The following is a 23,171-nucleotide window of genomic DNA, read 5'->3' as shown; positions in this document are numbered from 1 at the left end:
TGATTGATTGAAATTTTTATTAGGCAAAAGAATGTAAAACAACACAGTTACATTTATAATGCTTTTGTCTAAAAGGTCCGGCAAAAAAAGTCCTTGCGGGCTTGTTTCCATTGGGGTCCTTGAATTAATTTCATAGACATATATAGTAGCAACCAAACAGTTCAAAAATCAACATAAGAATACAGAGGGGGAAAAAAAATATACCATTATGTACAAAAAAGGTCATGAGAAAATAATGAAATATATACAAAACAAAACATGATCAAAATAAAATAAAAAGTATGTACAAAAAAAGGGGAGGGGGGGGGCAAATAACCAGGGAGAAATAACCAGGACTATATTTATGCTAAATAGTAAAGAAAAAGCCTTGTGATGAATTGCTGTAGCAGTAAAATAGAAACATCAACAGAATGAAGTGGTATAAGTGAAATTAAACTTATTTGAAATTAAACAATGAATTGACTTCATGTGCTAATGCAATGGTTCTCAAACTTTTTCGTGCCAAGGACCCCCAAATAGACACTTATTAGACCGCGGACCCCCATTTCAAAAGATAAGCCAGGGACCCCCATAAGAGAAGATTTTTACGGCTCTCTAGCAGTGATTTCAACCATTTTAATTTCAAGGACCCCCAGTTTGACATGCATTAGGCTACGGACCCCCATTTAATGGCATGTAGGTCTCTGGGACCCACATTCATATTGTAAAATCAATGTTAATTTAACTCTGAGAGTGTACAAATGGAACCAAATGGACCTGTTAGGGTCCATTTGGTTACATTTGTACACTCTCAGAGTTACAGACCCATAAGGGTCCATTTGGTCCCTGTCCATCATTTAGCTGGGGACCCCCTGGAACCCCCTCAAGTACCCCTGGGGGTCCCCGGACCCCACTTTGAGAACCAATGTGCTAATGGTTATCAGCGGTAGGCCTGAAAGATGACGGTCATGGACATTCTTCAACCTGGTGTGATGAATTGCTCAATTTACAACTGTAACGTCTACACAAACGTTCAGATTTCAAATATGAAGTGCTTACCTAAATGCCCAGGATGTTATACATGCCGACGTTTCAGCATGAGTACCCATATCTTCCGTATTGTTGGATAAAAAGCATTTTAATCCGATCGTCGGCCATTTTCGCATAGAGTTATAATGTGCAATACACCTCCCGACCGATAGGATCGCATAGTTGAAAGCTGATGAAAAGACGGAGAAAATGGCCGTCGATCGGATTAAAAGGCTTTTTATTGAACAATACGGAAGATATGGGTACTCAAGCTGGAACGTACACAATTATAACATCCGTGGCCTTTAGTTAAGCACTTCATATTTGAAATCTGATCGTTTATGACCTGGACGTTAGCGTTGTAAATGGAGCAATCCACCACAACCACCACACTATGTTGAACGTTCATTTGCGCATGCGCAAACGACATAGTCCCGTTTGGACTTTTTAGGGCGTTAGGGAGAAATAACCAGGACTGCAAAATCGGACTTTTAGGGGAACCAGGACCTTCATAATCGGACGTTTAGGGGCTACTGACGGTTCTTCATTAAGTGACTAGTTGGGAGTGAGAATGTGTTGCAATACGTCGAATACATAGAGACAGTAGTCTATAGGATCATAGGTAAACCAATCATAGTCTAAACAGTATAATATCTAAACAAATTATAATCTGTACATTGAAACTATACAAACTAAAGGATGCCAGGTAAACAGATGAACCTGGCATCTGTCTACATAACATGCTATCTAAATGACATTTTAACTGTTCATTAATGTACGCCGTCCCTCTCAAATAGACAAATAAAGTAAATGAAAGTTAAATAGTAATGTTTAATCACTTAAACCCCATGGTGCCTATTCAGGGGACAAAAAAACTGCAGATCTACAAGCTCACAACAACAGCAGTAGTTGTTATTCAATCTCACATATGGTCGCTGTTGGCCAGAAACCTTGTATCTCCATATTACTTTATTTTTCTCCCCATAAATTAATGCCCTACTACTTTATACGTTGTTGTTTGACAGACTAGTGTCGTGCAAAAGCAGCGGAGTTAGCCGTTCTATAAGTTCATAACGTACTTGTAGAACCTTCATGCTTCTAATGGCATGCCCAAAATAGGGACCCCAGGTTGAAAGTGGTGATTCAATTGAGTCTGTGGGTTTCATTAATATTTCTTTACTATTAGTATTAATGGCGTAGTTCACCCAAAAAAAAAAGTATTTTCTATCATTTACCACATAAAGCCTTGAATTCATGGAGATTTTAATTGTTTTGTTGCATTCCTCAGCAAATAATTTGATGACTGGCAGACTCAATGGAAACTCTTTGACTCTGCCGGTCAGAATAATTATTTGCTTAGGAATGTGACAAAAGCTAAAAAATCCCCATGAATTCAAGGCTTCATGGGGCGTGTAATTTATAGAAAATATGTTTCTTTTGGGTGAACTATACTCCTTTAACAAGAGCTTGTGACTAAATTATAACTACTGTACATCCATTGTATTACAGGAAATCCCCCCCCCCCCCCCCCCCCCCCCCTATTTCCAACTTTATTGTCACATCACAGGTTTATAGGGTAAAACAGTGGGTGGAATTTGTTTTTTGTGCAAAATCCATCTGTTTTGTTATTTCATACCATACAAGAGAAAGGGAAGAAGAAGAAGGGAGGGGGGGGGCGTAAGGGGAAGATAGAGAGAGATCAACAAAAAACAACAATTTATCTACGTAGAACCTGAGGTCAGACATAAGTAGCGTGAGCATAGCAGCAGATATATATACTGTAAATGATTATCATGGACATATATGTATAACTAACGTCCACAACATAGGCCTATATCATGTCATGATATATGTTGTGGACGTTAGTTACGGTGCGGGAATAATAGGAACCAGCGCGCTGTACAAGTGGACATATACAAGGTTTCCACCTGATAGCAATGATATTCTCCCAGCTGGTCTGAGGATTCAAGCCAAATCCCTTTGATGCCAGGCTTCAGATGCGTGCAGATGCGTGTGTGTGTGTGTGTGTGTGTGTGTGTGTGTGTGTGTGTGTGTGTGTGCGTGTGCGCGTGCGCGTGCGTGCGTGCGTGCGTGTGTGTGTGTGTGTGCTCACAAGAAAAATGCTTGTTTTATGGTTGAAAAATATTTTTTGAGTTAAAGACATTTAGAGGTTAGGTTTAGGGGTTAGAATTAGAGTTAAACATGATTTATACATAGTTGCATGCCAGTGTCATGCACTGAAAAACTACTGAACTATAAGCTTGAAGTTCTGCAATTTTCTTTGGCTTCAGGCTTACGGTTGAAAATGTCACATTTAAAAGAAAAAAATGCAGTCATAAAATGCAGTCAAAAACTCCTTGTGTATCAAGCTGTAGTTCTGCCCACCCTGCTCTATGGGGCTGATAGCTGGACCACCTACAGCAGACATCTGAAAGCCCTGGAGCAGTACCACCAGCGATGTCTTCGCAAGATCCTCAGGATCAGTTGGGAAGATAGGCGAACCAACATCACACAGCGTTCTTCAGGAAGCCAACATCCCCAGCATCACCACAACCATCACTCGGCACCAGCTACGGTGGACAGGCCATGTCATACCAGGGACGTGCACAGATAGACTCTAGGTGTTGCTAGAGCACCTGCCCTTTGCCCTCTTGACCAGAAGTGCCCTTTTTTCAGTTTACAGCAGGGGTCTTCAACAGGGGGTCCGGGACCCCTAGGGGGTCCTCAGAGTTACTACAGGAGGTCCGCCAAATCTTTATGTGATATGATTTTTCTTTTTACCATAACCACTCGAAACCTAGCATCCCTTTTCTGAGGAGAACTTTAGCCAAAAATAGCCGATCTACAACGTTGTGGGCTTGTAGATCGGCTATTTTTGGCAAAGAGGTATACTGTAGGTGTAGAGGGAAAAAAGAGCAGACCAAGTAAACAAAAAAAAGTATAATTTACTTGAGCACCTGCCCCTCAAAATGTCTGTGCACGCCACTGCGCATGCCTAACTACCGCCTTCCAAAACAAATGCTGTGTATGGTCAGCTGAAGGAAGGACAGGGCACACAAGGGGGGGCAGAAAAAGAGGTACAAAGACAACATCAAAACACACCTGAGAAAGTGTCGCTTTATAGCCTCAGCAATTGGGAGGAGACTGCCCTCCAGAGAGACACGTGGAGCAGGATGGTCCATGAAGGCACAGCACACCATGAAAAGGACCTCCACCGTGCCGCAGAAGCAAAGAGGCAATAGCGAAAGGAGAGATCTTCCACCAAAACAGCTCATCACACCACCACCACCACCACCACCACCACCACTACCCAGTCAACCATTCACATATGCCCCCCCACTGCAATACAGACTGTGGATCAAGGATCGGGCTCTACAGCCACCTGAAGACCCACAGATGACCAGACCCACCGACAGGAGGACAATCATACTCGTTTTGAGTGATCGCCGATGATGGTGGGTGTGTGTGTGTGTGTGTGTGTGTGTGTGTGTGTGTGTGTGTGTGTGTGTGTGTGTGTGTGTGTGTGTGTGTGTGTGTGTGTGTGTGTGTGTGTGTGTGTGTGTGTGTGTGTGTGTGTGTGTGTGTGTGTGTGTGTGTGTGTGTGTGTGTGTGTGTGTGTGCGTGCGTGCGTGTACCACACCATGCTGTCCAGTGTGCATTTCTCTCCCGCATGGCTGTTGACGTTTGATCCTGTGTCAGCCAGCAGGGGGCATCAGGGTGCATAGATAAAGGGAGCAGCGGGGACTGCTGTATATGAACCAAAGCAACGGAACACTGAACACATGACAGGCTCTTTATCACACAGTGATGTGTGACGTATTCAGTGTTGGACAGTTTGCTAAGTAATATATTGTCACTGTCGGACGGAAACCTCATAGTGGTGATAAGGAAGTATACAGCACGTGGTTCTCAAAACTTTTCATGTCAAGGACCCCCTAATTGATATATATTTGGCCACGGACCACCATCTGAAAAGGTTTTGTCGAGACGTCCACATTTTCATAAGCCTCGAGCGCCATTGACGACAAAGTCGTCCATTTTTTTTTTTTTACACACAGAACCAGGAGATAACGTGATCCGAAAATGTACTGCTCCATTCACTTCCTGGTTAAAGTATTTGGGAAATATTCTGTATCTCGGCTCCTGTGTTTACTATGTATTTTTGGCGAGACATGCTATTTTCAACAGCGTATAACAAGCAAACGGGAGGTCGTGATGACGTTTTCGCGGAAGCACAGTGCAACCCTCCGTGATTAGCAACCTTCAGGGGATCAATCATACTGGAGATACATGTTCTGTGACTACTTGAAAAGGAAAGAAAATCGAAAAATATCTGGCACTGGGCAAACATAGCCAGAAATAAGTCTGGCACTGAATGAGTTAACAACTTTTGCTGGGGACTCCTTTGAACCCCCTTCAAGGACCCCTGGGGGGCCCGGACCCCACTTTGAGAACCAATTATCTAGATTACATTTGTATATTCCTGAGCAGATTGAGGGCCGTTCGGCTGCACCCTCTCAGCTCTACTTCACAGACTGAAATCGTGACCAGAAGCTCCTGCCATTGGCTGAGTGCATAAGCTGCTGTCTTAGTGGATCAAACATTATTATAATTCCATACAGGTTGCGAGCGCAGATTGCATTAAACCAACAGCCTCTCACGGTTGAAAATGTTAAACCAACACTGATTACTGTTGTATGTTTTGGATTTTCGTCATTTTGTGGCTGTCGGGAAGAATCCTTGCATATCCATATTTCAACGTTAGATGGTTTGTACATAAATGAATGCCCTACTTGGTCGTACAAAAGTGTTGCACAAAAGTAGCAAGAGAAAAACAAACAGATCTGCAAGCGTTGTGAAACAGATAAACGCATCCGTTTATCCCGAATTCGCACTTGTACCGTAAGTCGCTCTGGATAAGAGCGTCTGTTAAATGCCTATCTTCAATTGTAATTGTTCTGGCTTTGTGTCAAAGTATCACTGATACGACACACACTTATGACACACATTATGTTTTTGTTTGACAGTCACAGGAAGTAATTACAATTGCACTTTTGATATAAAAATATAAAAATGGAATTTCTTCAATTTGCTGTATTTGGCATGAATTTACGATGTCCCCATTCCATGGATTATATGCTCTAAAAGTGTGAAGAACACAAAATGGTATTATTTGGGCTTTTCTGCCTTTTTATTGGCTAGGACAGTGAAGAGTGACGGGCAACAGGGAGAGAGAGATGGGGAGTGACATGCAGCAAAGGCTATCGGGAATCGGGAATCGAACCCGGGACTCGCTGTCAGGCCGCACCAGAGCCCATTTCAGCAGGTCCTGGCTAACAAATAATGTTGAAACGCAGTGTTTCTAAATGTCACCAGTGGCAGGATTCTCCCTGAAGCTACATTAATAGGTAATATTGGAGATGACTCAGCTCGGTGCGGAAGAGCCACTCTGACATCTGGCATGAATATTTTATATCCTTTTTATTGCATTATCAAGTAGGACATGGCATAACTGCTTTACTTTACTTTTAGTTTTTCATTTGTTTTATTTTAGTTTTTATTGTATTGTATAAAAAATACATGAAAAAAGTAATTGAAAAAACACCGCCCCCTCACATATTAGAAGAATAATATCAGTCACCAGAACCACGGACGGGGGTTTTCGATGAATCTATCATTATTAAAAGGGAGTTTGAAGTTACTATGGGTTTAGGTTAGGAGGGGGCATGTCTGAATATCAAATATCTAAATACTGAATCAAGCAACTGTCTGGGGTGTTCACAAAAGCCTGAGTGGACGTTAAAATGACCCCAAACATGTTTGAAAGTGAAATATCCCTATAAGCCGATACGCGGCCCTCATATCTAGAGTTGGGGCCACTATGCGACCTCATAGTGCTGGTTGCTTTGTTAGAGTACCCGACCCGTTGTCTGTCTCTGTTCCTTTCATGCCCATATATGGAGATCTCTGTATACGTCAGTCCCTGTCCCTTATACGTATGTCCATATAAACTGCCCATCTTTCGCCGCAGGCTGAAAACCCACCTCTTCAGGAAACACTACCCTGACCCTTCCTCTTAGCCTTGCCTACTTGTTGTCAATTACTTGTACAAGCCTTGTTTCATTGGATCTTGTTTATTTGATACACTTATTTGTTTTAGCTCTTGCTCATTTGATTTTCCTACTTGTCTCATCTGTTTAAGAAAGTAGGTAGCTGATATATTGCACTTTTACCTTAGCGCTAGGAATACTCTTAGTTGCTTGTTTTAGAAGAGAATGCACTTATGCTTCTGGTGATTAGTAGTTTCCTTGCCTACCTATGTTGAATGCACTTATTATAAGTCGCTTTGGATAAAAGCGTCTTCTAAATGACTGTAATGTAATGTATATGGAGATACCTGATGTCATCAGTATATGCCCATATATTGGCATGCCCATATACGGGTGGTTCTGGGTAACTTGTTATCTACAGTATGCCTACATATGGACATATCAGTTGGATCGGTGGTTCTGGACAACCGTTTATCCGAACGATTCGACGGCGAGCACCACACTGCCTTGAGTCATGGCTGATGAGCACGCTGAGTTCCAAGCTGGTTCGGCCCCATGTATGCACTTGACCATTATATGGGCTTATCGGTCGGATCTGTGGCTCTGGACAACCGGATCTCCATATATGCCTATATACAGTATGGGCGTATTGGGTTTGTTTATGGTTATGTCTGAGTCATAGTGACGTGGCCGTGGTCCTGCCTATATATGGGTGTATACCGTGTATTGGGTTTGTTTATGGTTATAATTGCAGCATTTCTACATTGTTGTATTGCTACTTGTACTTTTACTTAAGTAAAAACATATGAGTACTTCTTCAGCCACTGACTGTCTCCCTCCTCCCTCCATAAAACACTCTTGCTGTCCCAGTTCGTTCCTCGGTCACTTCCCCGCACGACTTCACCTGAATCATTCGTTCATTATTCAAGTCCTGGCAGTGAGTGAACAATGCACACGCTTTCATTCTTTACACGCTGCTCTTTGAACACAAACAGACTCTGAGATGTTCGGCTCTCTCCACGCTCTGCACTCATTAAAATATCAAGTACTTCAGTAGCTTATTGGATTCCTGCTGTTTCTCTCTGTTGTCATCAGCCGTCCTTGGAACCTGATGAAAACCTGTGACACGTCGTGTTGCAGTTCAAACCCTGAATTATTCAGCGCACACGACGGCCAAACCTCTATCAATGGCTTCATTTTTGTCTGACGCATGAGTTTGAAGATGTGCACGCTCGTGTGTGTGTGTGTGTGTGTGTGTGTGTGTGTGTGTGTGTGTGTGTGTGTGTGTGTGTGTGTGTGTGTGTGTGTGTGTGTTTTCCTGCAGTAGTCAAAGTAGATAAAATGCTGTAAAGTTCTCCTTTAGTTACAAAGCTTATTAGAGCTTTATGTTGATGTAGTATTAAGTGTGTTTTGGATATAGTATGATGTGATATTCGGGATCTGAAGAAGCGCTGATCTGTTCCACTTGTTTCCACGGTCCTTATCTCGATCGCCTCCATGCCGCGCCCCATTGATGAAGTCATTTTGTTCAAAAGTAGCCCAGACCAAGTAATGAGTACATAAATTAACATGCTTTTCAGATGGTCGACAATTCTGTAATATAAATCTTTTTTTTAGTGGTCTCATGTTTCGAGATATGGATTATTATTTTTTTGCTGTATGCCATAATCATCAAGATTAAAAAAAAAGGTTTTAAATATTTCACTTTATGCGCAATTAATCTAGAATAATATGAAAGTTTCACTTTTTGAATTATATTACAGAAGAAAATGAACTTTTCCACCATATTGTAATTTTTGGAGATGGATCTGTGCATCCATGGAGATTAATAAAGTTCTGCTGCTCTAACGCCTAAATGTCCCTTTGGAGGATTAAATAAAGTATATATCCCATCTCATCTCATGTACCTAAAGATTTGTGGAATTTATAGACACATTAATTTATACCAGTTCTTTATAAACTGTATGTTCATGTCAGAACGTTTGTCTGCGTCTGCCACATGCTCACATCCTGTCAACCACTCTGTGTTCACTGTAGAACAGGGGTCTTCAACAGGGGGTCCGGGACCCCTAGGGGGTCCTCAGTGTTACTACAGGGGGTCCGGGACCCCTAGGGGGTCCTCAGAGTCACTACAGGGGGTCCGCCAAATCTTTGTGTGATATGATTTTCTTTTTTTACCTTAACCACTTGAAACCTAGCATCCCTTTTTCTGAGGAAAACTTTAGCCAAAAAATAGCCGATCTACAATTAAGCTCTCAACGCCTCGCAGCGCGAGGCGTTCAGAGCTTGTAGATCGGCTATTTTTTGGCAAAGAGGTTTGGTGTAGTACAGCGAAAAAAGAGCAGACCAAGTAAACAAAAAATCTAAAACACAATTTTATACAATATGTAGTGGGGGTCCCTGCTTCATCTCTCTCTCAGCCAGGGGGTCCTTGGCCTGAAAACGTTGAAGACCCCTGCTGTAGAATGATGAGTGCTAATTTAACCCTGAGAGCCACTGGCACGGCTCACTGGACAGCATCTGTATGCTCAGCAGTATGTGTTTTACACGCTGTAAGTTTGTAGATCTGCAATTTTTCCAGCTATAGTTTTTGCTATAACATGTTTGTGTCCTAAAATGTTGATGCCCTCACGTGTGTGTGTGTGTGTGTGTGTGTGTGTGTGTGTGTGTGTGTGTGTGTGTGTGTGTGTGTGTGTGTGTGTGTGTGTGTGTGTGTGTGTGTGTGTGTGTGTGTGTGTGTGTGTGTGTGTGTGTGTGTGTGTGGTACTATACTTTAGGTTTAGGATTATGTATTTAGAGGTTAAGTTAAGGGGTTGTAACGACAGTTCATGCAACGACAACTAGCAGATCTACAAGCTCACAACGCCTCGCAGAGCGTTGTGAGCTTGTAGATCTGCTATTTCTCGGCTTCAGACTTACGGTTAAAAATGGATACATTTATTAAAAATGGTAATCGCTATCCTAAAATGTTGATGTCCTCACAATATAGTAAGTGTGTGGGTGGTTTGATCAGTGTTAGGGCTTGGAGTGCTGTGAGAGCTCCATCTAGTGTTCACATTGTGACAGAGACGAAACCTTTATACTGTAATCGTCATAATTTCCATGTTAAATGGTCTTATATTTTTTCATTTCATTTTCAAAAATAGGGGAAATAGCCGATATACAAGCTCAAAAAGGGTTTTTTTTTTAAGTAATTAAATATTTATGTTATTTGTCATAACTGCCCCGTGCAACTTTTGTTTATGAAGCCTAAAAGCCAAACAATAATGCAATTTGTATTCATAATGTTCCAGTGTTCAACAACAGAAACACAATTAAATCGTTAAACGCAATTATTTAAGTGCCAATTAATCGTCAAGTGAAATGTCCTAATGGTGACAGCCCCCTAGGTACAATGTAAAACCCAGAGTGTTATTTTAACCCTTTGCAGTGTGTGAGAGTGTTTCTATGTGAGATTCTAGTGACCTCAGCTAAGTGAGGAGTGATGAATATTCTGGACGCTCATTATTTCACTGTGTTTGTTGTTTTTGGTTGGATGAGAACGTTTGGCTTTTCTAGCGGGGGTCAGAGATTAGAATTAAAATAAGCTTTTATGTTGTTGTCTTCGGACCCCACCGGGGGAAAACCCCCTAATCCACATGAGACCCCCGACCCATGACGTCATCAGCTGGCCGCCGTATGGCAAGGTTGCTTTTTGACATTGCTTAAGAAAGAGAAGGCGGTCCAGGCGGTCCAGGCGGTCCAGGCACCCTATAGGCTGCAATGCCAGCCTGACAGCATGTCGCACGGTCGACTCCCGATCCCGACGACCTTTGCTGCGTGTCACCCCCCCATCTCTCTCCCAATTTCCTGTCAGCCTACTGATTGATTGATTGATTGATTGAATTTTTTATTAGGCAAAAGAATGTAAAACAACACAGTTACATTTATAATAGTTTTGTCTAAAAGGTCCGACCAAAAAAGTCCTTGCGGACTTGTTTCTGTTGGGGTCCTTGAATTAATTTCATAGACATATATAGTAGCAACCAAACAGTTCAAATATCAACATAAAAATACATAGAAAAAATACCACTATGTACAAAAAAAGCATGAAAAAAATAAAAAGTATATACAAAAAAAGGGGAGGGGGGGTTGTCTGTCTACAGATACTGTAATCTATCAATAAAGGCATTTGTTTTTCTTAAATTATAAATAGCAGATGTACAAGTTCATAGCACTGCATTAAGTGACTTATATCTGCTATTTTTTTTTAAATGGTGACACACGCACTCATATATATATATAGTTAAAATCTAAAATGACACGGATGCTTTCCCGGTCTTAACTCTTAATGGATTAGAAGTTTGCCAAAGGGAGCTTTACTGTGCGACTCAGAGACATACAGTACTTCCACTCTTTATTCTCAGTTCACTTCGGGGGCCAGTACAGCATCTGCTGCCTTTGACCCTGCGTTTTAACAGCGGGCAACTCTCGGGCGATGCCGGGCAACATCGCCCAAAATATAATGAAAGTCTATGAGAGCCGGCGATCGGGCGAAGTGGGCGGGGGGGGCGATGAAAGATGGATTTTCTTTATCTTTTTGGGCGATATCTCCCGGCATCGCCCAGAGTTGCCCGCTGTTAAAACGCACCCTAAGAGGTCGGATGTGCTCTGCTTCTGTTTGATCCCGGTTATAGAAACAGACTCTTGACACGGAAAGCATCAGAGACTCACTCCAATAAGAAACACGCTGTAGTACCGGAGACGTTCAAGTGGAAAACACTCTTTTCAAAAGACACCGCCGAGTGGAAAAAGCGGCACTCTAAAATGGCAAAAGGACAGGCTCAGATGCACATGTCTTGCATCTATTATGTTTGGACTGCCGCTTTTTCCACTTGGCCGGTCGGTGTCTTTTGAAGTTCAGTTGTATCTGTAGCCGAGCACCCACTGCCTAACAAAAACGCATCCAGAGGGACCTGCTTGTTTCTTACCTGTAAACCACATGTACTGCAGTGGTTCTCAAATTATTCAGACCGCAACCCCCCCCCCCAAAATAATCATATTTGAACTGACAAGCACTTGGAATTGTAGAAGTTGAGGCATTACATTTAGTTTCACTCGGTTCCACAGATAAATATTGTGAAAATAGCTGATCTACATGCTTAGAACGCCTCGTGTTGCGAGGCGTTGTAGCACGGCTATTTTCACAATATTGGCCTCTTTCTTTTTTATAGTGGAGTTTGTTGATCACTTTTGACACTGTAATGTTCTTATTTTTAATGTATTTATTTTTCATTTTAGACGGATTAAAAAGGTCTTAAAAGTCGTTAAATTGTCACTTTAGAAATGTGCAGAAACTGTATACACTTATACTGTATGTTGGTTTGTTTACTGTTGAGTGAGAAAACAATGTTAACACATTGTGTGCGTGTGCGTGTGCGTGTGCGTGTGCGTGTGCGTGTGCGTGTGCGTGTGTGTGTGTTTGTGTACCCCGCCAAATTCGTTTGGGGGGGGCACAGTTTGAGAGCCACTGATGAACCGTGTTCAGTACTTTTCATTCTTGGTGCTGCTGAGTCATAATTGGCCCGTCACAATTATTACACAATCGCCTGACGGCGGTTATTTGAGGTCATCACAATTATTTGGCATAATGGTTTCCATTCATTCATCTGTATGAATTCCTCTGTTGAGAAATGGTCGTACGTTTACAAACATTTTCAAAACAATTGTGGAAATAGCAGAGTTTGTGTGTGTGTGTGTGTGTGTGTGTGCGTGTGTGTGTGTGTGTGTGTGTGTGTGTGTGTGTGTGTGTGTGTGTGTGTGTGTGTGTGTGTGTGTGTGTGTGTGTGTGCGTGTGCGTGTGCGTGCGTGAGAGAGAGAATGTGCGAATGTGCCATGTTCCTGCATGTGGGAAAGCTCTTACCTGTATAAATGTGTGTACTACTGTGTTATTACCTTATAACCTGTGTAATTACATTTAATTACCTTTGGGTTTCTAGATGCCTCTTCAATTGTCTTTTGAAACTTGATTTATTATTTTTCTTTAGTGTTCTGCTGTGGCAGTGTGTTCCATATGGCTCTATACAGCACTGTGCGCTTCAGAGACCCTGTTTTGGCTTTAAGGATTTGATGCAACCTCTTGTTGCATGTCTCGTCCTATGTGTGTGGATATTAGAGCTAGGTGTAAGGAGTAGTGTAAAGTAACTAAGTACATCTACTCAAGTACTGTATTTAAGTACAATTTTGAGGTACTTTGACTTTACTGGAGAATTTCCAATTGACAGTACTTTTACTTTTACTCCACTACATCTCAGAGGCAAATATTGTACTGTTACTTTAGTAATTATAAACACCACTTTAGCCCTATTTTAGGCTATTTGAAAATAGCAGATCTACAAGTTCACAACGTGTCGCATCGCGTTGTGAACTTGTAGATCTGCTATTTTCAAACATTTTAGTACTTTTACTTTTGGTACTCTAAGTACATCAGCGCATGTTTGAGTATCATGAGACTCCACGATGAGTAGTAGGAGAAAAACAAAAATTAGCATCTGTTAAAATAGACGATTTTCACTCTTACACATTATGCCGCTGCAAGGGGTCTGCAGAATGGACAACAGGGGCAGATCTGGAAATATTCAACGTTCCTTTGTATGTTGGTGAGTGATTAGCGACACATCAAACATACAACCTAAAATGACCGGAACTCTCCTTTAAGTAAAAACTCGGGATTTCTTGTTCTGGCACTGAGGGCATTCAGAAAAAAACTCGGTATAACTCGGGGCTTGGCACTGAGAGAGTTAAGTAAAATATCTGAGTACTTTTTCCACCACTAGGTTATACAGACAGGTAGGAAGTTTCAGCACATTAATATTTCTCAAGAAGACAAGGAGTGATACTATATCAGCCTCTCCCAGACTGTCGTCCTTGACATGCATTGTGTTTACATCACACCTTGGTGTGTACATCTAAGGGCAAGCCCAGCTGCTCTGCTTTGAACCAGCTGCAGCTTTTCCCACGTCCCTCTTGTTTGCCCCTGACCCAGTTTATGCAGTTTCTGTCAGTTTTCCTTCATGTTTTTGAGACCAAAATAGTGTAATAATGTAATAGTAGAATCCCCATGTTTGTACCGAATCTGGGGGGAATGAGATCAGTGAAGCTCCCTCTGGTGGGTGTTTCTCAGTAGTGTGACAGGTACATGGGCACTGCATGGTCCCTTGAGTATCTTGAAAACCAGGCTCATTGCAAGTTGTTGTAATCTGTCCTGGACCCTGAGCCATCCCACCCTAGCATAATGTTAGCAGGGGTTAGGTGAGTCCTTAGGTGTGAGGTCTAGTACTAGTCTGACTAGTTTGTTTTTAGAGGTCTGTGGTTCTTATTCTAGTGCCTTTGAGTTGTACCATGAGGTGCATGGATAGTCAAAATCAGTGCTTCTCAAAGTCAAGGACCCCCAGTTTGGTCTGTATTTGGCCGCGGACCCCCATCTGAAAAGGTTTTGTGCCAGGGACCCCCAGAAGCAAAGATTTGCGTTAAAATAAATTTGCTTTTTCAAAATGAATATTCAAAGATTTGCACACTTTTTCAATATTCTTTAAATAGCAGATCTATGAGCTTGTATATCTGCTATTTTTTAATTGCCAAAGTATAACATATGGTTCAAATGATTGTGAGACTATATTAACACATTTAGCTGGGGACCCCCTGGTACCCCCCAAAGGACTCCTGGGGGTCCCCAGACCCCACTTTGAGAACCAATGGTCCAAATGACACTGGATGAGTGCTGCAGAGCATGTCCTCAGAGCGTTGCTACTGACCAACGAGGAGGTTCTGCTGGTTGGCTTTCTTGATTACTTTTGTTGCCATTTTATCGCCGGAAACATTCTTATCAAAATTACAGCCCAGATCAGGTCATCTATCTCTATCTCTATCTCTATCTCTATCTCTTCTTTCCTTATGATAGAGTACTTCTTCCCCTCAGGGCCTCAGAGAAGCTGCAGGCAGAGAGAGAGAGAGAGAGACGTGCAGGGCAGATATCTGTGGCACCATGTGTGAGGCCAGCCACACTAACCCCCTGCATAATTCACACCCCGACATATTTAGGCGTGTGTGTGTGTGTGTGTGTGTGTGTGTGTGTGTGTGTGTGTGTGTGTGTGTGTGTGTGTGTGTGTGTGTGTGTGTGTGTGTGTGTGTGTGTGTGTGTGTGTGTGTGTGTGTGTGTGTGTGTGTGTGTGTGTGTGTGTGTGTGTGTGTGGGGCTCATTGCTATATAAACAGAGCTCAGCGCATAGGGGAGGGGAGGGGGCTCGCTCTGTGCGCTTGTGTCCGTGTCCATCATCCGCGTTGGGACGGCTCTGTTACTCCCAAAAGGTGAAAGGAACGTTCTAAAGGAGAACGTTCTAAAGGAGAACGTTCTAAAGCTTCTCACAAGAAAGTGGAACTCTGGAAAATGAAGATGGATGCTTGTACCGGACGGCCCGTAGTAGAGTTTGTTTTACGAGCGGTTTGACAACGGTGTTGGTGTGAGTTCGGCCGACCGTCCGCTTGCACTGGGATCAGCTGTACCACCACAGATCCGGTTGCATCCGTCTCGCCGTGACGTCAGAGGTACAGTAGGCGTGCATAAAACATTTATCCATAATTTAATTAAAAATATCATCGCTTAGTAATCGATCCCTATTTTGGGCATTTCATTATGAGCAAAAGGTTTTAGAAAAATGTACAACTTTCAAAGACGGTGAAAATAAGCCATTTACAAGCTCATAAGGAGAAATGAGCTTGCAGATTGATTACTGTCACTATTGTAGGGTTTAAAGGGATATTTCACTTTCCAAAGAAATGTGGTCATTTTATCGTCTGCCCAGGCTTTTGGGAGCCCCCCGGACAGTTTTTAAGTTGCTTGATGCAGTATTTAGATATTTGATATTCATTTGATCAGACACGCCCCCTTCCTATACAAACCCACTGTAACTTCAAACTCCATTTTAACCATGATAGATTCATCGGAAACACCCGTCCTTGGTTCTGGTGACTGACATTGTCCTTCTAATGCGAGAGGAGAACCTGTTTTTTCAATTACTTTTTTTTTTTTTTTTTTTTGGAAAATGGAAAAAAATACAAAAAAGCACGGCCCCCTGTTGAAGACCCAAGATGAGTCACCAGAACCAAGGACGGGTGTTTTTGATGAATCTAACATGTTAAAAATGGAGTTTGAAGTTACAATGGGTTTTTATAGGAAGGGGGCGTGTCTGATAAAATGAATGTCAAATGTCAAGCAACTTATAAACTGTCTGGGGGGCTGACAAAAGCCTGAGTAGACGATGAAATGACCAAAACATTTTTTGAAAGTGAAATATCCATTTAAGCCAGGGGTCTTCAACAGGGGGTCTGGGACCCCTAGGGGGTCCTCAGAGTTACTACAGGGGGTCCGCCAAATCTTTGTGTGATATGATTTTTTTTTTTTTACCTTAACCGCTTGAACCCTAGCATCCCTATTCTGTGGAGCACTTTAGCCAAAAATAGCAGATCTACAAGCTCACAACGCCTCGCAGCGTGAGGCGTTGTGAACTTGTAGATCTGCTATTTTTGGCAAAAAGGTATAGGTGTAGAGGGCAAAAAGAGCAGACCACGTAAACGAAAAAAGTTGAATCTGAAACACAATTGTATACAACATAGAGGGGGTCCCTCCTTCATCTCTCTGTCAGCTAGGGGGTCCTTGGGCTGAAAACGTTGAAGACCCCTGCTTTAAGCGATCCTTATATAAAACAATTTAAAGTTGTACATTTTGATGTTATTTTCATGTATTTATTTAGAAAATAAAAGAAAAATACGCTAATCGATTATTCAGTTAATGGACACATCAATCGATAGAATAATCAACAAAATAGAATAATCTATAAACAATGGATAGTTGCAGCTGTCGGAGGCCGTGTCTCGTGGCCGAGCGGCGTTCGACATGAGCAACGCTCTCTGGGAGGAGGACGTGCCCGTTGGGGGGGAGACGCCCTGTTCCTGTTCCTGTTCCTGTTCCTGTGCCGGCGGAACTCAGCAGCCAATCAAAGCGAAGCCCAGAAGGTTCTCGGGAGGAGGACCCTCCTCTCCCTGCGGTTCGAGTCCCAGGATGTCTCCGAGGGACTCTCCCCGCCATTCTCCGCTGATGTTCCGCAAGCTGCTGCTGAACCGCTCGGGCATGCCGGGCGGCGGCGTGCCACGGCGCTTCACCTTGGCCACCACGCCCAGGTACCGTACCGTACCGTACCGTACCGTACCGTACCGTACCGTACCACAGTGGCGCTCAAACCTTTTAATGTCAAGGACCCCCCCCAACATGATATGTGTTTGGCTGCGGACCCCCATCATGTCAAAAATATTTTGTGCCAGGGAACCTCCAGAAGCAAAGATTTGAGTAAAAAAAGTTCGCTTAAAAACATATTCATATTCAAAGATTTGCACAAATCTTCTAAAATAGCAGATATACAAGCTGATGAGCTTGTATATCTGCTATTTTAGAATAGCCAAAGTATATAAAACATGGATAAAGTCCCTCTGGGACCCCCAATGACCCCTGGGGGTCCAAAGACCCCACTTTGAGAACGTACCATACACCAGTGGCCGCCGGAACGAGTTATGAAATGGGGGGGCGGGGGCCAGTAGAGAATCATAACGGCCCTGCATGTGGAACAGCTGAGTTGTACAGTGTGAGTGTTTTACTTGCTGTTGTATTTGAGCAATTCATTTGCGAACTAAGTCGCTTGGCTAAGGTCTCTGTCTTTCTCCCTATGGTTCGCATGTTCATACATTTTCATGGCTCTGAATATTTGATCTTACCATACATGCTGCTTTATTTGGACTTGAGTAGTTCCTTGTGTTCGATTATGTTCTTCAAATCTGACTTGTATTCAGCTATGGCTACTCGAAAAACAACTTGTGTCAGGAAGATCAATGCTTTGATTGCACGTTGAAGGACAAGTACGTGCGTATGTATGTTGTTTGTGGACTTACAGCTCGGCTTTCAACACCATTGTCCCAGCAAGACCTGACACAAAGCTCAGAGACCTAGAGCTACGCATGTGTGATTGGATACTAGACGTCCTGTCAGTGGCGCAGCCAGAACGCTAGTATAGGCTGGGCCTGAGCAGGGGCGGGTGGGCACGCATGCACACGTGCGCAAAATCTGCGCGGATATTGGGCGTCTTGGGCGTTTTTTTGTTACTTTATTTCGGGGTTAGGGTTGGGTTAGGCTTATGTTATTTAATTGTTATTTTTGCCTGATTTTACCCCCCACATTTTTTTTTTGCTAAATCGATTGGGTGGGCCAGCTCTCTATGTGGGTGGGCCACGGCCCGGCCCACCCAGGCCCACCCATGGCTGCGCCCCTGCTTCCTGTCCAATTGATGCCAGGCAGTGTTGATTTCGTCGACTAAAACTTAAGACAAAAAATGTTGGTCGACTACCTTTTTTCACTGTCAAAAACTAAATGAAAACTAAGCTATGATGACTAAAACTAAGACTAAATATATTGACAATTTCGTCAGCAAATAAAAACTAGTCTAAAATGTTATGGAGGGACTAGTGGAGAAGAGATCCAGTAGAACTAAAAGACAAGTCATTTTATGCTTGGTTGCGCTCAGATGTTGTACCCTGAAAATAGCAGATCTACAAGCTTGTAGAGCGGCTATTTTCAGCATGCAACCAAGTGTAAAATCAGCCATTATGACGCCATCAAGGCACCGCCAAAATACATTTTAGTCGACTAAATCAACTGTACATTTAGTCGACTATAATCTTATGATATTTAGTCGACTAAAACTAGACTAAGAGTAAAACATTTCAGATGATTAAAATATGACTAAAACTAAATGGAATTTGATTCAAAAGACTATGACTAAAACGGAATCAAAATGTTCTGTCAAAATCAACGCTAATGCCAGGTGGTGAGAATGGGCAGTATCACGACACCCTGACTTTTACAGCCTAATAAATTGGCTTTTGTCTTCTAAATCCTAACACTTTTCTGAAAACCTTATGTTGCTGTAATATCGGTGGTTCTCACACTTTTTCATGTCAAGGACCCCCAAAATGATATGAATGTGGTCGCGGACCCCCCATCTCAAAGTATGTCGTTCCAGGGACCCCCCAGAAGCAAAGATTTGAGTCACGAACGTTCGCTTTAAAAATATGTATATCCAAAGATTTGCACACATTTTCATGATTTTTCAAAAATATCAGATCTGCTATTTTTGAATAGCCAAAGTATCAAATAATAGCTATAGCTCAAATCTAAAACGACACGGATGTGTTCCCCGGATTGAACGGGTTAATTTAAAAACTCTCTGAGCGCTGGCCGTAAACAATGCATTTTTTAGGAGGAAGATCTGCCCTCGTGCCACGATTGACCCCCGGGGGGGCCGGACGTTGGGACACGTGTTACGCGTACGCAAGCACAGAGCATCATGGGTCATGTGTTCACCGGGGGAGACAAAGACCTCGCTGCTCTGTAGGTGACGCCAGGGAAATCATGGGGTTAACTCATTACGACCCGGGAAACGCATCTGTGTACTACCCACTCAAACCATTATTTTATACTTTGGGCTATTCAAAAATAGCAGATATACCAGCTCATAGCGCGGCACCGAGTGCCGCGCTATGAGCTTGTAGATCTGCTATTTTTTGAAAAATCATGATTTTTTTTGGGCAAATCTTTGAATATATATATGTTTTTAAGCGAACATTTCTAACTCAAATCTTTGCTTCTGGGGGTCCCCGGAACAAGATATTATGAGATGGGGGTCCGCGGCCAAATACATATAATTTTGGGGGGCCATGACATGGAAAGGGGTTTTAAGCACCAATATAGAAACATACGTTTTTCAGAAAAAAAACTGTTAGGATTTAGAAGACATTTTGTAGAATCCCCAGAAGCAAAGATTTGAGTTACAAATGTTTGCACAAATTTTCACTTTATAAAAAAAAATAAAAAATAGCAGATCTAGTGCCGCGCTTGTAGATCTGCTATTTTTGAATAGCCTAAAGAAATCTAAAAAACAACACAGATGCGTTCCCGGTCTAAATGGGTTAAACGTAAAGACGGTAGTTTGACGTTGGACAAGCGGGTCTCCTCAATGGAGAGCGTTGTTCCGTCCATGAAAGAGACGTCTACTGTCTTCGTGTCTTAAGATGTCTCGTCGAGCCCTGTGTGTGTGTGTGTGTGTGTGTGTGTGTGTGTGTGTGTGTGTGTGTGTGTTCACCACCGGGTCACGCACAGGTCAGTGCTGGAAAAAGTACTACTCACATTTTTTTTACTTGAGTAAAAGTGTCAATACTGTAGTGTAGACTTGTAACTCTGTTACAGGTAAAAGTCCGGTAATCAAAATTTACCCGAGTACAAAAAGTATTGGCATCAAAGTGTACTTAAAGTACCAAAAGTATACTCGTTATGCATGCAGAATGTCCCATTTAACAAGTTTGAAAAAACATATTTTGAAAATAGCCGATCTACAAGCTCACAACGCGTCGCATCGCGACGCGTTGTGAGCTTGTAGATCTGCTATTTTCAAATGGCCTGTAGGGCCATGTAGGGCTGAAGTGGTTAATGTATGTTTTGTGATAAGAATCTGAATCTACATGGTAACTATAGTAACTAAAGCTGTCAAATAATTGTAGTGGAGTAAAAGTACAATATTTGCCTTTGAGATGTAGTGGCGTAAAAGTATTGAAAATACTAAAGTAAAAAGTACTTGAGTAAATGTAATTAGTGTAGTCACTTTACACCACCTCACACAGGTCAGACCTGCAAACCTCCCGGAGACACAAGCTGTGTCTGACACACACACACACACACACACACACACACACACACACACACACACACACACACACACACACACACACACACACACACACACACACACGAGAGGAGAGGAAAAGAATGGAAAGGGGAAAAAGAGAGGAGAGGAGACAGGAGGAGAGGAGATGTAAACAACGTGTCACAGTGTTTACATGTTCATGACATGTTCCATTCTCTTCTTCATACTGACTGTAAGCAGCGTGTCCTCCTTTCATCCACCTACATAACACTGTATATACACAGTATACAGCAGTGGTGGAAAAAGTACTGCATTTTTTTACTTAAGTAAAACTATGCAATGTAGACATACTCTGTTACAAGTTAAAGTCCGGAATAACAAATGTACTTGAGTAAAAGTAAAAAAAAAAATTGGTATGAAATTGTACTTAAATTACCAAAAGTAGAAAGTACTCATCGTTCAAAATGTATAAAAATCTTTTGAAAACAGCCGATCTACAAGCTCACAATGCGTCGCATCACGACGCATTGTGAGCTTGTAGATCGGCTATTTTCAAATGGCCGAAATGTACATAGGGCTGAAGTGGTTAATGTATGTTTTGTGATAATAATCAAAATCTACAAAGTAACTAGTAACTAGTAGCCAAGTATAGTAACTAAAACGTGCCTCTAAGATGTGGTGGAGTAGAAGTAAAAGTATAAGATGTGGTGGAGTAGAAGTACCACAAGGTTTTGTAATAATAATCAAAATCTACAAAGTAGTTTTCAAATAATTGTAGTGGAGTAAAAGTACAATAGTTGGATCTGAGATGTAGTGGAGTAGAAGTAAAAGTATTGGAAATTGGAAATACACAAGTAAAGTACAAATACCTCAAAATTGAACTTTAGTACAGTATACTTAAGTAAATGTACTTAGTTACTTTCCACCACTGCCTCTTTCACAACTGTAAACAAAGGCATAGATACCGCAGTGATTACCGAAGCGAGGTCCTCTCTGTGTGTGTGTGTGTGTGTGTGTGTGTGTGTGTGTGTGTGTGTGTGTGTGTGTGTGTGTGTGTGTGTGTGTGTGTGTGTGTGTGTGTGTGTGTGTGTGTGTGTGTGTGTGTGTGTGTGTGTGTGTGTGTGTCTGCTGACGTAGCGGATGGGTTTTCCATGCACACTCTGATGACTGGAGGTCATGTGGAGACAGACTGAAGCTTCTCTCTCTCTCTCTGTGGCTCATAGAGCCTGAAGCTTGTTACTGCAATCTGTAAGAAACCACTGGAAACTCATCTTCCAGATCTTCCACCAGCTGCTCTGTGAAAACAGAGCAGCTGGTGGTTTGTGTAAGAGCCAGTGGTGGAAAAAGTACTCAAATGTCTTACTTAACACATTGGGTGCCAAAACCGTATATATACAGGTTTTTTTTTTTTCAATTATTATTATTTTCTTTCCTCCATAGCAACAGGAGATATCATTTTTTGAAGATTTAGACTTGAATCCACTTCCTGGTTAACTTATGACTTCAAAAGCCTGTACCTTTTTTTTTTTTACAATGTTAATTTGACTATTTTCAACTGGCTGTAACTATGGAACGGATTACCGAATGTTTTTAATTCCCCCCCCCCCCCCCCCCCCGATTGTACGAGACCTCTATGTGTGTAAAATATTTTGTGACTACTTGAAAAAGGTTCAAAAATGGTTAAAAATCCAGGCACTCAATGTACATTTTTTTAATAAACCTCTGGCACCTCAAGTGTTAAGTAAAAGTATCAATACTGCAATTTAGAAGTACTCTGTTACAAGTAAAAGTCTGGAATTCAAAATGTACTTGAGTAGCAGTACAAAAGTATTGGTATCAAAATGTACTTAAAATACCAAAGGTACAAGAACTAAAATGTTTGAAAATATTTCTACACTGCAGTATTGATACTTTTACTTAAGTAAAACATTTGAGTACTGTTTCCACCACTGCTTTTAAGTATGTTGATAATGCATTATAGATATAGGGCTTTGTAATGATAGCCTGACCCCATGTGCACTGTGTGTTGTATGAGTGTTGCTGGTGCTTTGGAGTGAGGGTGCTAACGCAGTGGTTCTCAAACTTTTTCATGTCAAGGACCCCCAAATTGACACTTATTAGCCCGCGGACCCCCATTTGAAAAGATAAGCCAGGGACCCCCATAAGAGAAGATTTTTACAGCTCTAGCAGTGATTCTCAACCATTTTAATTTCAAGGACCCTCAGTTTGACATGCATTAGGCTGCGGATCCCCATTTAATGGCATTTATACCTCTGGGACCCCAATTCAATTTGTAAAATCAATGTTAATTTAACTCTGAGAGTGTACAAATG

General features: G+C 42.0%; 1 long non-coding RNA gene and 1 pseudogene across 2 annotated transcripts in view; one reads left to right on the top strand and one right to left on the bottom strand.

The window, feature by feature from the left end:
* The window catches only part of LOC311051871, a 92,813-nt gene that overhangs the window by 17,044 nt on the left and 52,598 nt on the right, over positions 1-23,171 (bottom strand). The window lies entirely within an intron of this gene.
* Positions 15,546-23,171, top strand: part of LOC311051870 (3',5'-cyclic-AMP phosphodiesterase 4C-like) — a 67,930-nt pseudogene continuing 60,304 nt past the window's right edge. The window contains exons 1-2 of the transcript XR_014602892.1: positions 15,546-15,640; positions 16,944-17,272. The product of XR_014602892.1 is annotated as a 3',5'-cyclic-AMP phosphodiesterase 4C-like (transcript). The remainder of the gene's footprint in view (positions 15,641-16,943; positions 17,273-23,171) is intronic.

This window comes from Gymnoscopelus microlampas, assembly GCF_963454915.1.
Source record: "Gymnoscopelus microlampas genome assembly, chromosome: 9".
NCBI classification, from domain to species: Eukaryota; Metazoa; Chordata; class Actinopteri; order Myctophiformes; family Myctophidae; genus Gymnoscopelus; species Gymnoscopelus microlampas.
Note: the sequence above shows the minus strand (reverse complement) of the source record. Positions and strands in the feature narration are given on the sequence as shown.